This window comes from Cydia amplana, chromosome 18 (assembly GCF_948474715.1).
Source record: "Cydia amplana chromosome 18, ilCydAmpl1.1, whole genome shotgun sequence".
Lineage (NCBI taxonomy): Eukaryota > Metazoa > Arthropoda > Insecta > Lepidoptera > Tortricidae > Cydia > Cydia amplana.
In genome coordinates, this window is record NC_086086.1 from 3,988,664 (window position 1) to 4,004,009 (window position 15,346).

Genomic DNA, 15,346 nt, shown 5'->3' on the forward strand with positions numbered 1-15,346 from the left:
TTAACTGTGTTAATGCCATAATTAAGCCAAATACGAGACTGATACGTCGTTTACTAACTTAAGATGTCAATTCTGTGATGACACATTGAAAATTGTCCGTAAATACACACATAAAAGGTATGTATTTAGAAAACAACAAAGGAATGTTGTGTCGAAAGCATAAGTTGGATGAAAGAATCGCGTGCGTAACATCGGTGGTTCATCTATCGCTCGTACTGAAAGCGTAACGATGCGTTTAAGAAAATGTAAGTTTTTTAGATAGATATTAGCGACAATATTCGTTTCTTTAACGTGTACATAATCGGGGTTCTCATATAACACGGTGAGATAAAACATGCGTAATTAACTCAATTAGTTAGCAATACCCAGGGTTGTTGTCGACCTGCGATAACTTAGGTTTACTTATTAACGCATTGGTACAGTTAACTAATTTGATTTCTGTGTCAATTCGTACTTTGTCACAGCAAGCAACAAAAATGGCATAATTTGAAAAATGTGGTTCTTCATTTAAATATGTTTTATTGTTTTTTCACATAAACTGTTTACATTACATTATAAAGGATCCTTATACATAATTGTTACAATAGTCAAATCAACACATTTAAAAATAAAATAACCTTAGTGCCAAAGGTTGGTTTATTTTTAAAGGGTATAGCCGGGTAAGCATGGCCAAACTGCCCTTAGCGAAAAAAACAATTTCCTTTTACTGGATCATTAACCTATGTATATGTAGTGCTTTCACCAAATATTAAGCCTCAAATGCTTCAGATTTAAAAAAAAAATGCAAAAAAAGAAAAATCATTTTTATTTTATTACAGCCAAAGTACTAATCCGATTTCTTTGTAATTTGGGTATGTTGTATATACAATTAAGGTCGCTTTCTGAAAAAATTAATATTGAATTATCTCTTAAAATAATAGTAAAAAATTTAGATGAAAATTTTCAGAAAAATAAAAAAAATACATGCGAGATAGCGACAGTTACCAAATTTACATATTTCATGTAGAATTTAATAATGTTTAACATATATTTTTTTCAAAAATTAAAATCGGGATTAACAGTGTTAAAAACTCGAATTTGTAACATCCCATAATACCTTCTCTTCATACAAAATAACTTGTAAGTACGTTATACTAGAAAGTTATATTCCCAACGCAATTTGAATTTAGAACGCGACTTATTTCGCTGAGCGCGGACCTTAAACTCCGTGGCTGTATGCGGCTAGGGCGAACGGCATTCAGAGATTTAAAAAGCGGCCAAGTGCGAGTCGGACTCGCCCATGAAGGGTTCCGTATTTAGGCGATTTATGACGTATAAAAAAAAACTACTTACTAGATCTCGTTCAAACCAATTTTCGGTGGAAGTTTACATGGTAATGTACATCATATATTTTTTTTAGTTTTATCATTCTCTTATTTTAGAAGTTACAGGGGGGGGGGGACACATTTTACCACTTTGGAAGTGTCTCTCGCGCAAACTTTAGAAAAAAATGATATTAGAAACCTCAATATCATTTTTGAAGACCTATCTATAGATACTCCACACGTATGGGTTTAATGAAAAAAAAATTTTTGAGTTTCAGTTCGAAGTATGGGGAACCCCAAAAATTTATTGTTTTTTTTTTCTATTTTTGTGTGAAAATCTTAATGCGGTTCACAGAATACATCTACTTACCAAGTTTCAACATTATAGTTCTTATAGTTTCGGAGAAAAGTGGCTGTGACATACGGACGGACAGACAGACAGACATGACGAATCTATAAGGGTTCCGTTTTTTGCCATTTGGCTACGGAACCCTAAAAAAGCGCGGGAATAGGAAAATAGGCACGAATTTTATACAGAGCGTTAACGATTGAAAAATGTCTGTTCCTTTGATGAATAAAATACGTCACATTCTAAATTCAAATTCGTAAAGACTGCGTTCACAATATACTTCATTCGTTTATGACTACTTAGCTTTGCTTGTATGAAGAGAGAGTATTATGGGATGTTACAAATTCGAGTTTTTCACACTGTTAATCCCGATTTTAATTTTTGAAAAAAATATATGTTAAACATTATTAAATTCTACATAAAATATGTAAATTTGGTAACTGTCGCTATTTCGCACGTATTTTTTTTATTTTTCTGAAAATTTTCATCTCAATTTTTTACTATTATTTTAAGAGATAATTCAATATTATTTTTTTCAGAAAGCGACCTTAATTGTATATACAACATACCCAAATTACAAAGAAATCGGATTAGTACTTTGGCTGTAATAAAATAAAAATGATTTTTCTTTTTTTGCATTTTTTTTTTAAATCTGAAGCATTTGAGGCTTAATATTTGGTGAAAGCACTACATATACATAGGTTAATAATCCAGTAAAAGGAAATTGTTTTTTACGCTAAGGGCAGTTTGGCCATGCTTACCCGGCTATACCCTTTGTTGCTTGAGTTATATTTTAATTTATACAAGCAGCATCCTAATCAGCATGCTCCAAATTCTAATTCCCGTCAAATTAAACGAGTTGTTTTTATTCGGAACACAATTAACCAAAAATCTACCTCTTCGTTAGCGATTCGAGGCAGTCTGAAACCTCCCTGTAACTGTTTTACATAATTTATTTTGAAGTCTTTTTGCGTTGGAGGAATATGGATCCTGTGGTTTGGAGATTTGGTGTTATTTTGTGATTATACGAACCAGATTATTCTGCTCACATTTGTAACCGAGTCTTTTTTGTATTAGCAATTCAATAATAAACATAATTCAAAACAAAAGGATTTTAGACAGAGTAGATATTTGTTATTTCATTAAAAGAAAACGCAACAATTCAATAATATTTGTTTTAACCAAAAACTACGCGCTATAAGCCTCAATTGCTAGTAAATGTTTGTCTTAAGAGCCCCTCAACGTGCACTCTAGCGCCACTGCTAAATATACGTGATTATTTAAATTTAACGAAATATATTTAAAAAAAGGGGCCGCTACGTTCTGTATCTTGTATGCGTCCAAAATTAAAACGGCCGTTTTTGTTTTGAGTTTATAGATCGACGAATCCAGCAACATAGAAACTAGTTTGATGCATTCAAAAGGTACTTTTCTCAAAAATGGACGGCAAAGTCGACGTTGCCGGTTAAAAAATAGGTCGCGAAGTGCGTAGTTTATGGTCATTCAAAAAATTAAAAAGTTAAAAACATTGCAGTCTCGATTTCGGGACTGCAATGTCGCATACAAATTCCATTATTTAACGAGTTCGAAACTTTTTAAAACTTTTAATGGCCATATCAAATGCAAGGCATAGGTCCCTTAAACAGCCAAACAAATGATCAGCACTTATTATTATAAAGCCTATAACAGACTATCGCACCGCACCGCGACCTTGGAGCGTCGCACCCATAAGTGAGAGCGAGAAACAGATATCTCTTTCTCGCTCTCACTTATGGGTGCGACGCTCCAAGGTCGCGGTGCGGCGCGATAGTCTGTTACAGGCTTAATGTTGGTACCGCGACTATTTAGGTGTCTCAAATAGGTTGGCGTATTTTCAGCAGAAAAATACACTTCTTTTTTTTTTAAAGGCGGCAAGCAAATTTTTTTAATGGTTGTATTTTTTTCTGTGAAAATTAGAACGTTGCTTCTGTAAGTTCTGTAAAATATTTATATTTCTTGCACCATTTTTGAGAAAAGCACTATATATGACTCGGATGGAAGGCTACTTGCTGGCTTCGGATTCAATTAAACGGACTCCCAAGGTCGTCCGTTTAAAACGAATCCTCAGCCAGCAAGTAGCTACTTCCGAACCTCGACAATAATGTACTATTAATACAAGATACAGTACGTAGCGGCCCCCTTTTTTTTAAATATCTTTCGTTAAATTGAAATAATCACGATTATTTAGCAGTGGCGCTAGTGTGCACGTTGATAGGCTCTTAATCTGTCATTCTGACTTTTGTATTTGTAAGAAAGGGATGAAACATAAATTAACTAAGTAATTGAAACTTGTAAACTTTTATGAATACGTCTTACCCCCTGGTAAAACGTTTAACCAAAACCACGCATGATAAATGGCGTGATATCTGTCCAGACATTTGGGGTACACGTATGCCAAAGGAATTTTTATGTAAATACGGAAGAAGGAATATTTATGAACGTCAGAAAAACTGTTGGTTTAATACCACCTCAGCATAGAAATAAGTAGACTTCATTTGTGTGTTAATTACTGGTAAGTAGAGTCAATCTAAGTTAAGTTTGCGTCGACTTGGCAGAGACAATCATAATGTATGACTGTATAACACTCGACGTACTTTTACCACTTTTTGGTTCTAGTTTCTTAACTATATTTTGGCTTCTATTGGTTAATCTCAGTAGGTAGTTCTATTCTCCGCTATTCAAAAGTTACTTGAATCAAATTAACCTAGTGCCCTTTATCAAGTAAATCTGGGAAGTCCAATTAATTTTCTAGTGGGTAGCCGTGATAGAGGAACCTTCAATGGTAGGAGCGCTTCAACTTTCACGGTTCGTCTTTGGCTAATAACTATTGTTTACAGTGCATATGACCTGAAATTGCCACATTTCCGCGGAAACATTTTTTAATTTGTCAAATATGGCATTATTTCGATTAGGAAAATATTGAGATAGAAAATTTGTACCTTAGTAAACCCGGGATTATGGAGTACTGGATAAGACATTTTACACTTTAATGTATTATTAACAATAGAGACTATTATATATCTGTTATAACTATTGTAATAATTATTTATTTTATGATTATTATAATGTAATGTTACCCAGGTATTGGCTGTTGTATTTATAAATGTTGTTATGTATTCTTCATGTCACTGTAAGTGTTGTATTGACTTGCGAAAGAGCCCTTGAAGCCTACTTACAGAATAAACTTTAAAATTTTGCAAGAACTATCGAAAACGCTCGTAATCTCGCAGACGCTCAGCCGTAAAATGATATACCTATGTACATTTTCACTATTCAATATTATTTCCCTAAAATCCAGGGCCTTTCAGCTCCAGACGGTGACCATATTAAGTGCACAGAATACGAGTGTTGAGTCTTCACAATACGCTGCTCTGATTGCGCCGCGCCAGACTACTCAAATTACATCGTATATTCGCACAAACCTCATTTCTGCGACACCGACTTCTAATCATACTCCGTCTACCCCTGAATTTTACCAAATATGCCAGTTAAATTCAATAAAAGCTAAGACGAAAACAAGATGATACTTATAAAAAAGAATACGGTATAACATATTACGCTAATATAGTATATTGGCAAACAAACAAAGGATCCCTTAACGTAAACAAAATATTTTTACCCACAACGTTTCATGCAGACCGCAGTCGCATTGAAAAGGACATCAAAGTCGAACCCAAATGGAAACGCAGGAAAATATGTAAATTTTAATGCCACGGAACGTAAGATCAAAGTCTATGCATCGAGCACCGACTGATTTTCGCCCCACATCGCTATTTTCTTTTATTTTCCTTTTCTACGACAATTGTGAATGTGTGAGGCTTTACACTTCGTTTTCTAAACTTAGATCATTTTATGAAACGTAATAAAATAACAGCGTTGAAGTTGTGAATGTTGTGATTGAATAGTATTTTCCGGGCATATGATTAATATTTCAGGGTGTTTAATATTTATTTTTAATAATTTTGCGATGTCGCCTAATGCTGATTGCCGCAAAATGTTGATTTGCTTACTTTTTAGGCTTGATTAGAACCAACTAAAATATGAACGTGAATGAATTTGAAATTGATAATTCATCGAATTTAGTCTATAGGTATAGCAAATATAAACTACTAAGTATTTAGTGTTCTTTCTCACCTCTCCATCCTTTTAATTATAGAACAAACGTTATCCTCGAAACTCAAACGGCGTTAATAGATGTTTATGAAACTATTATCGTGTGATGAAATCTATTCAGCGGTACAGAGCAATTAAGGCTATCTAATATAATATAATATCTAATAGTTAGCCCGAACGTCTAAACGGGGTAACTTTGGCCATAATATAATAACGATGTTCCTATGAATAGCGATGTTATAGAAAGGATAGTTAGTAATAGTAACATTAATATCGGGTCTCCGTGATTATGTAGGATATTATATATTCATTTTCAGATTAGTACTTACCTATCGATAAAACTGAAACAGAGTAGGTAAATGTGTCGTTCCATGTCTAAAGTACATATGGAGCATAAGAAAATAAATTTAATTAAAATAATGTTCTATTTGTAATTAATAATGCTTTCAAATTTATCAAAACAGCCTTCTGTAAACATAACACCATTTTTATTTGCAACAAATGCGCCCTAATCAAAGTAGCGAGGGATAATCTTCAGGTGAACATAACGAGCTTCAATGAGCGTAAAACAATTGAAGGGATGTTTACAAAAACAACATAACTGCTTAGAGCGGTTGACACTTTTTTAAGAACATTGTTAATCGTTTCAGGTGTCAACCAGTGTAGTCAGTTATGTTGTTTTTGTAAACATCCCTTCAATTAATTTAACCTGAATTAAGACCCTCGATTCAAGCTATACGTCCCAATGAGTAGTTAGGTGTCATTTTTAGAGTTCCGCACAAAACTGTTCGTGGAGCTCTTATGAGATGAGATCACTTCCGGTCGTTCAAATTGATTAAATGCGTTTTTCTCAAAGACCGTTTGATGTAGGTACCTAAAATTTGGAACAGTTTTGCAAGTACGGTCACTAACACTGTGAATAAGTCAAAACCGCTTATGTACAGCTAGCTATTTTAATTTTTTGAACAGATATATTTTTAACCAGAATAAATTATAACTACAAATGCGACTGCGTGTTGTAAACGTAGGTAGATAGTTATGTGAAGTGGTCACATACGTAATTAATTTGCATTCATATAATGTAACTACGTTACAAATGGTTTACTTTTGACTTTGCAGAGGTATAATAAATAACTAAACATATAAACAACTTCAAAAATATTCTCAATTTATTCACAACGGGAAAACGACGTAGGAATGTTTCAAGTGTCATGAGTTTAGCTCAACATTTAAAATATGTCTTCACCGCTCTACCGTGGTAATTTTATAACATCGAATATAATAGTATTATGGAAGCCAAAGCTTCGATTTATTGGACGACGAGAAGTTTTAAGCTCAAATAAAACACAATCAAATAACATTTTGTCAAACGAAATCCGATTACGAAAAGAGTTGAGAAATATGTAGGGTAACAAGTCAATACTAAAGAAAAAAAGCGGCCAAGTGCGAGTCGGACTCGCCCATGAAGGGTTCCGTATTTAGGCGATTTATGACGTATTAAAAAAAAACTACTTGCTAGATCTCGTTCAAACCAATTTTCGGTGGAAGTTTACATGGTAATGTACATCATATATTTTTTTTAGTTTTATCATTCTCTTATTTTAGAAGTTGGGGGGGGGGGGGGACACACATTTTACCACTTTGGAAGTGTCTCTCGCGCAAACTATTCAGTTTAGAAAAAAATGATATTAGAAACCTCAATATCATTTTTGAAGACCTATCCATAGCCCACACGTATGGGTTTGATGAAAAAAAAATTTTTGAGTTTCAGTTCGAAGTATGGGGAACCCCAAAAATTTATTGTTTTTTTTTCTATTTTTGTGTGAAAATCTTAATGCGGTTCACAGAATACATCTACTTACCAAGTTTCAACAGTATAGTTCTTATAGTTTCGGAGAAAAGTGGCTGTGACATACGGACGGACAGACAGACGGACAGACAGACAGACATGACGAATCTATAAGGGTTCCGTTTTTTGCCATTTGGCTACGGAACCCTAAAAAGGCATGGAGGTGTTACAGACATACATTTAAAAAAGACGTTGCATGTTGCCATCATGTTTTGTATAAAACCTTAATAAATGTCTTCTTCTAGGTGTCATTATCACGTTAACAGTTTTAGCAATTGAAGCCAGCTCTTAGGTACAGTGAGCTGCGAAATTGCATGGATAAATCATTGATAAAGTCGCCATGCACTTTTGCGGCTGATGGGACATGTTAACTTAGCCGATTCGCATTTGGTTCTGATATGGGTTCAAATTATACTTTGAATTCGTACGGTATGGCGTATGAATATTGGTAAATGGACTAATACCTAATACAAAAAGACATCAGGATCAAGTTAATTGTCACTTTCACAACTTCGGGATTTATTAAACTATTAATGAGACTATGACTCTACAACAAATTTACAGAAGGTTCGTTTTAGGGCATCGCCACGACCACGACAGAAAGCGAGGCGCAAGGTGTCACGGGATGTTTAAGTGGTCTACACACACATATATGTCTGTCCCGTAACGGAATGTTCCCCCTTTCTCGTCGGGATTTACGGAAACTTTACCAATATTGTTGGAATCAATTTACACGCACGGGATAAACAAATACACCTAAATTGGGGTTTCTTCAAATCCGATTGAATTAACAAACTTTAGGTAAGTATACCGATATAAGAGACGCTGATCCATTCAGTCTTATCTATAGGTAAGTTTCGACGCTTTCAAAGCTAGAGTAATTAAGGTCAAGCGAGGTAAATGCAACTATGGGGTTATTGCGTCTCTTCGTTCTTTCTCGAATACGATTGGTCGAAACGCCCTCTACTATGCAACGTTTCATTTCCAAGTAGCTCAGGCTTTATTACTAGACGACGGGATCTTTTGTAATTCACGTTGTTATAAAAAATAAGTTAAATAGAATAGAATAGAATAGTTTTTTATTCGTAAACACACAGACAAAAGACATACATAGAAATAACATAATGAAAGATAAAGTGTCACGAAATGGCCCCATCTCAGCATGTTGCTGGCGACTTCCAGCGCTGATCTTCCGATGAAACCATCAAGTGAGAAATAATCACGGAAGGTAACAGACAAAAAAAGAAACATAAAATAAGCCGAAAAATATATACATAGACACAATTATCCCATAGTTGCATTTAACCCGGTCGACCTTACCTACTTGTTATTTGGGAGGGTTGTAATGTAAACTCACGGTAATTCGTATTTGTATTTTGAATTATTGTAATAGTCGAATAAACTATTTGGAACGATATAGATTTCTAATTTATCGGTATAAATTTGGTACTAAGTCTAATTTCCTCCATAGTTTTAAATCCGTTGCGTTCCAAATATCCTCACGCGCTGGCAATACAAGAACTGGGAAATGACCTATATTTTTACTGTTTGTCATATTTATCTACCTACAGACAATGTGGTGAAAATTTTCCTGAATAGTATTTTACTAACACTTTATTTTATACTTAGCTACCTATTATATACAGTGTACCTATAGCTGTCAGTTGTATAATAGGAACAACCAAGTGTGACCAAGTATATCCTCTCTTCCAGAGCCTCCCGCTGAATTGATATGAAGCGTTAAACTTTTCCCCAAAATATGCTATGAAGCAAATTTCACAAGCCAAAACAACGAAGAATGCCGCACGCCGCATGCTTTGTTAAATAATACGGTCAAAAACTGGTTGCTGGTTTAGGTACCAAAACATCGTAAAACAACAAGATTATTATCTGTTAGCCAGACATTATAAATTATATTTCCTGACAACGCGTGGACATGCTAAGTTTGCGGACTCGTAAAGATGCCTAAATGAAAATGGATGACCTTACAGAGAAGTGATTCACGCACGTAGGCGTATGGTATACGTTGTAATTTACACATGAGCACGAAAATAATGTTTCTTGAAAAAAAAATAGATATACCTACACAGCAGTGTCGCTCCTTCCGGCACGTCCAACATGACTGTTAGGCGAGCGAAAGCTATACTTAAGTATATATTTTTTCTTAGATGTATATAGGTTGGTAAGCTGTTCAACTCTTTCAAATTGGACAAGCTAATAGGAATCCAGTTTTATGAACGCCCCGCCATTGGTACACATAGTCAAATGGAGCATGAATGGGTCACCAGGGAACCATATCAAATTGACAAACGTCAAGAATGTTCGTCTCTCTATAAAGAATTTCAGCACTGCATTATAACTGGGGTTTTCGTTAGTATACAGGGAGTTGTTGAAGAAAACGTTATCGTAGAGGCAAATACAGCAATTATATTTTGACCATCCTTCGTCATATTGTGACTAAGCGCATTGCGGATTGCTGCACTCGATTCATGTATCTCGTTGGCTTATTTACAGCGTAGAGGTCAAGGATTTATAGAAATCGCCCTTCATCCCCGTTTGAGCTATTTATTGGCTTGGATATCGTCCATAACCTATTTCAAGTAAACATTTTAAAGTAATATGTAAACGTGTTCCGGAAATATTAAATGACTCCATTTAATATTTCCGGAACACGTTTACATATTACTTAAAAACACTCGTTTAAAACATCGTCGTTTCGTCGTGTTTAAAAACACTCGTTTTTTTAAATATTGAGGTGAATATTTGTAGACCTTAGTAAACATAACTAAATTTAATGCAGATAAACAGTAGGTAGTGAATCTTCAGGAGTAGAATCAATGGTTGAATTGAAAGACCCACAATCAGACCCATAGAGCAGAAAAAACTTTAAAATGTTCTGTAAAAAGGATTAAACTGTCTAAAACTACGCATGACTGATTTGTGAGATTAAACTATGCAATTTTGCCTCCACCCTGCACCCTCGCTAAATTGTGCGCCTATCATCATGCTTAAAATGTAATTAAAACTCGAAATATCCCTAACCGCTATACAGTTTCATAATTTCACTACCTGTCTAGGCATTGCGATACGCCCTGGGAGCTGTGGTGTTGCCGAACGTACGCGATCAGTCGAATTATACCATCCAGTATAGTTGGAACTTTGAGAACTAAAAGAACAACACGTTATAGAAGACCTTACTTATGCTGGTTCGCGTGCCTTGCTAAACCTATGGAAATACAGATTTACAGAACAGGGATACGCTATCACAAAAGATCGTACGGAGCTAAGGATCTGATTGACGCATACGCTATTTTGACAGATTGTTAGAAGCAATGTCATCACAGCGATTAATTAGTGGAAAATGAACATCGCACCGTTCGACATTTTCAATTACAGCTCGTATCCGAAACCCAACGAGATTACACAATGGCCGAAGGGAATAGCCGAGCCGATTTAATGCGCGAGTGTAATCGAGTTTCAGACTTCATGCTTCAAATATTTTCACTAATGGATACGCTTTTGGACCAATGTATTTTTGTTGATTTTGAAAGCGTCACTTGCAAAGAAATTTACGTGCAGATTTTAATTAACTATTTTTTTTATTCACGTAAGTACCTATTATTGACCGGCGGCATCCAAAACAAGCAGTTTTGCTTGCTGGGCTGTAGAATTTTAACTTCCGACCCATTTCGCTCCTTGTCATAGTGACAATCAATATGAAAGTCGCTAGAGATACAATTTTTAAATGTGACAAAGTCCAAAATGGGTAGAGACTGTACCTAAGTATGAAAAATCTCTCCAAAAACGTGAAAAGTTCTACATGTAAACACATGTTAACATGAAACTTCTAGTTCAACAACAAAAGGAAATATTTTTTCGAAGGCAGCCCTTGATATAAATGTGTAAAGTTTTCTCATAAGGTAAGTGGGCATTTTTAAACCCGGGACGTTTAAGTTTTCCCAGACTTTTCCTTTCAGACGTCGATTACGGCCTGGAGTTTACGTACCTACACCAATTTATGCATGTTTGGACATTGTTAGCAAACTGAAGAGAAAACAGGCAAAATGTGGCTAAATACATAAGAGAAAATAAGTTTATAAGTTTGTGTACTTAATAATACAGTTTGTTTAGAAATAAATCAACGATTCAACGATTTAAGCATTCCTAAGTGTCAATTACCTTTATGATACTTTTAATTTGCAACCTCGAAAATTTAAATAATACAGATATAGCAAATATCAATTGCACGAAATTTGCTATGTTTGTCTGTAATTAATACATTTTGATCTAAAATCGTATGACAACTGACATAAAAAATCAAGGAAAACCACTTCCACCAAATAAAAGTGGAAACACTGCATATGTCCACGGAAATATTTGCGAAAATGTGAATTTCATAGGACATCCCTTCTAGAACAGACTTTCGTGAAAACGCATAATAACCCTAAAAACTCTTTGTCAGAATCAAATATAGACATTTCCACTCATAATCCTGCTGTAAAAAGACATAATATAACAGTGTTGTCACAAATCAGGACACAGACATTCATAATTTTCATAAAACATTGTTGCCCATACATTAAGGTATAGCGTGTACATATATTTCCAATATTGTCCGTACACACGTCCACAAACACCTTCGCCAATGTGAATTTCATCGAAAACCCCTCCTAGGACACAGACTTTCATAAAAGTGCGGGAGCATCTGGCGCGCGCATTAGTATGTTGATGAGGCAATCGCGATCGCGGGATAACGTGATTTATGGAACAGGGCTGCGCAAATGACACGATAAATCATTGTTTTATGAAAGGTGAAGGTGAAGAATATACTGATATTAAGTTGTAGGTGGTGTTTTCTTTTGTGAGTTTGTTTTGGTAGTTCATTAAATATGTGACCCTACACTTATTTAATCGTATAGCAAACAAGATTCGAGTCGCTTAAAATATTAAAAATTAAAAAGCTAGCTATATCCAATGTCATGGCCCAAAGGGCTGCGTCTTGACTGAAAAAGGGCGCGAGCAGGTCTGAGTGCCATTAAACGTTCTCATAGGGCAGTCGTGTATTATGTGGTGGATACTCTGGTTTGGGGCTCTGCAGTCACACTCCGGCGAATCTCGCCACCCGCACTTGAACATGTAAATAGTCGGCACAGCGTCCTTGTTCAGTTCGAAGTCGATTGATCTGGCACCATTCCACCACCCTACACTATTCTTCTACCACGGCAAAGAACGACTGCTGTCTTGGGTGTTACATGCTCCTTGCGGACAGTAAACGAAAAGGAACCCTAGACACAATGCAACAAATTTTACTTTGCTACTGTTTGTCGAGGTGACATTCCTCGACAAACAGTAGCTCAAAATCTTGTAACGGTTTGCTATAAAACCTCGTTTGCGCTCGGCGTTTTGTGCTGGCCGGTTGCAAAAAAAACATTACATTTTAAAAATTCCTTCAGGAATCTGTGAATCTGTCACATGAAAAATATGGTGAAGGTTGCTCTCGTATTTTCGCAAATTTTCTTTGATATATATTAAATGTAAAATACTAAACTTGATTGAATACCTTTAGATCACAAGTTGTTGTGTTCACAAGCTTTTATTATGTTGTGTACATTTCCCCGGATCGGGTAAGTGTTGTGAATCTTTAATCTAAGTTTCTTATGGGAATAATGTTACGTTGTATTCTTTTATACTGTTAACTAATCTGTTCTTTCCTGACTGCTTCATCCGTGAACACTAAAGAAATGCTAAAAGGTTAACTTTCCTGATATTTCTTTCCTTGCGGGCCGGATGACGCAGTCACCGTTGTGTGCATATTCTAATAAGACCAATATTGCTAGGGATCAAGTCTGGGGTTCACTCTGAAAACCCACTAGCCTGCACTATCCCGGGTTGCGCTATGCGCATGCTCCACAATCTGGAAGGTTTCCATTCCGAGCTGAGGATTCTGGACCACAGTGCGGAGCCTTCTTAGAATACTCCGGACCTGCGACTGCGATGCCTGCTTTGGTCAGACTTCCAACCCCTGCTTTGTTCAGCGGAGCCCTCTACAACTGCCCGCCTGCGAAGTAGAGTCCCAGGAAAGTGCCTCCTATTAAAGACTTGTTTCATTATTTCATTCTTGCCGGCTCAGTTATAAGGACTCACGGCCCTAGCTAACTTATTGTAATTTTAAATATCTAATACTAATTAACTTTTCTAAATTAAACTTTCATTTCCTTCCTACCTCTTTCCAACTCTAAATGCGACGCTAAACGTCACATTGGCGCCCATACTAGGTTTAACTGAGCTGAGCACTACCGAAACAAGTCCTTAGCATTTTTTAGTTTTCACTGATGTTCATGTAGGTTCGTTACTTTTATTAGTCATTCTAGTACAATCATATCTACCTAGTTTAAGTTTATTTTGAGCAGTTCCTTGGTACGTGGTTATCTTTATCTGTTCAATTTTGTTTTTTTGTTACTATAAAGTAGCTTCTACTATCCTAACAAATTTGCAAACCACGTACTATGAAACTTAAACTGTTTTTTCTACCTATGTAATCCTGTAACCTGTGTAAAACCTGTGTATTCACAACACCTACCCTATTCGTGTGACTTAATCATGACTCATTCTATTAAATTTTTGTCTCTACAAAAAGCTGAGCTTGAATACGAGGTCGTTCTCAGGGGTGGTTCAGCTGGCTTAGTACAAAATCTTCGAAGCCAGATTGTAAAATTAAACATACCACCTGAGGATATTTTAGAATATCACTTAGAACCTGCGATTGATCTAGATGGTGTCAAGGATAGTCTTTCAAAGTCTCAGACTATGTTGTCATCCTTAAAGTATTAAAATTCATTTCTTCCCTTGTTGCTATCTCTACGTCTATCTACGTCTATAGTCTAATTCTGTAAAACTACCCTCATGAAACTCGTACTTACTAACTAAACCGCTATAATATTCTTTGAATTTTCTAATTACTTATTAGGTACAAATTAATTTTTTATTAACCCCTACCGGTTAATGAACTTCTAAAAAGTTCGAAAAATTAATTTGCCATTATCCCCTACCGGTTAATGAGCTGTTTGCCTATTATATTAGGATATAAGACTTCTACAAAGTTTTATAAAAAAGAATAGTATGCAGAACAACTTGAATACTGAGGTTTAGAGTTAGACTAATCAACATCTATTAATAGTTATATGAGAGTATTTTATTCTAGTTTAAGTAAAATACTCAGCCTGTATGGACGCAAAAACACTGTTCTATTGTGTTTATTGCTTGTTTGTCTGCGTGTTGTAAGTATGAAGAGTTATTTTGTGTGTGAAGCCTGATTGATAACTTGTATTTCTATTAAGTAAAATAGACTTCGCAGCGGATTTTCTTAGCAAAAATCCTAACCTAAAAAGGGGGGTATGTAACGGTTTGCTATAAAACCTCGTTTGCGCTCGGCGTTTTGTGCTGGCCGGTTGCAAAAAAACATTACATTTTAAAAATTCCTTCAGGAATCTGTGAATCTGTCACATGAAAAATATGGTGAAGGTTGCTCTCGTATTTTCGCAAATTTTCTTTGATATATATTAAATGTAAAATACTAAACTTGATTGAATACCTTTAGATCACAAGTTGTTGTGTTCACAAGCTTTTATTATGTTGTGTACATTTCCCCGGATCGGGTAAGTGTTGTGAATCTTTAATCTAAGTTTCTTATGG

The 15,346-nt window shown here is 35.4% G+C and overlaps 1 protein-coding gene across 2 annotated transcripts in view; it reads right to left on the reverse strand.

Annotated features, from left to right (window-relative positions):
* LOC134656246 (uncharacterized) overlaps positions 1 to 15,346 on the reverse strand; it is a 204,085-nt gene that overhangs the window by 178,408 nt on the left and 10,331 nt on the right. The gene's annotated exons all lie outside the window — the stretch shown is intronic.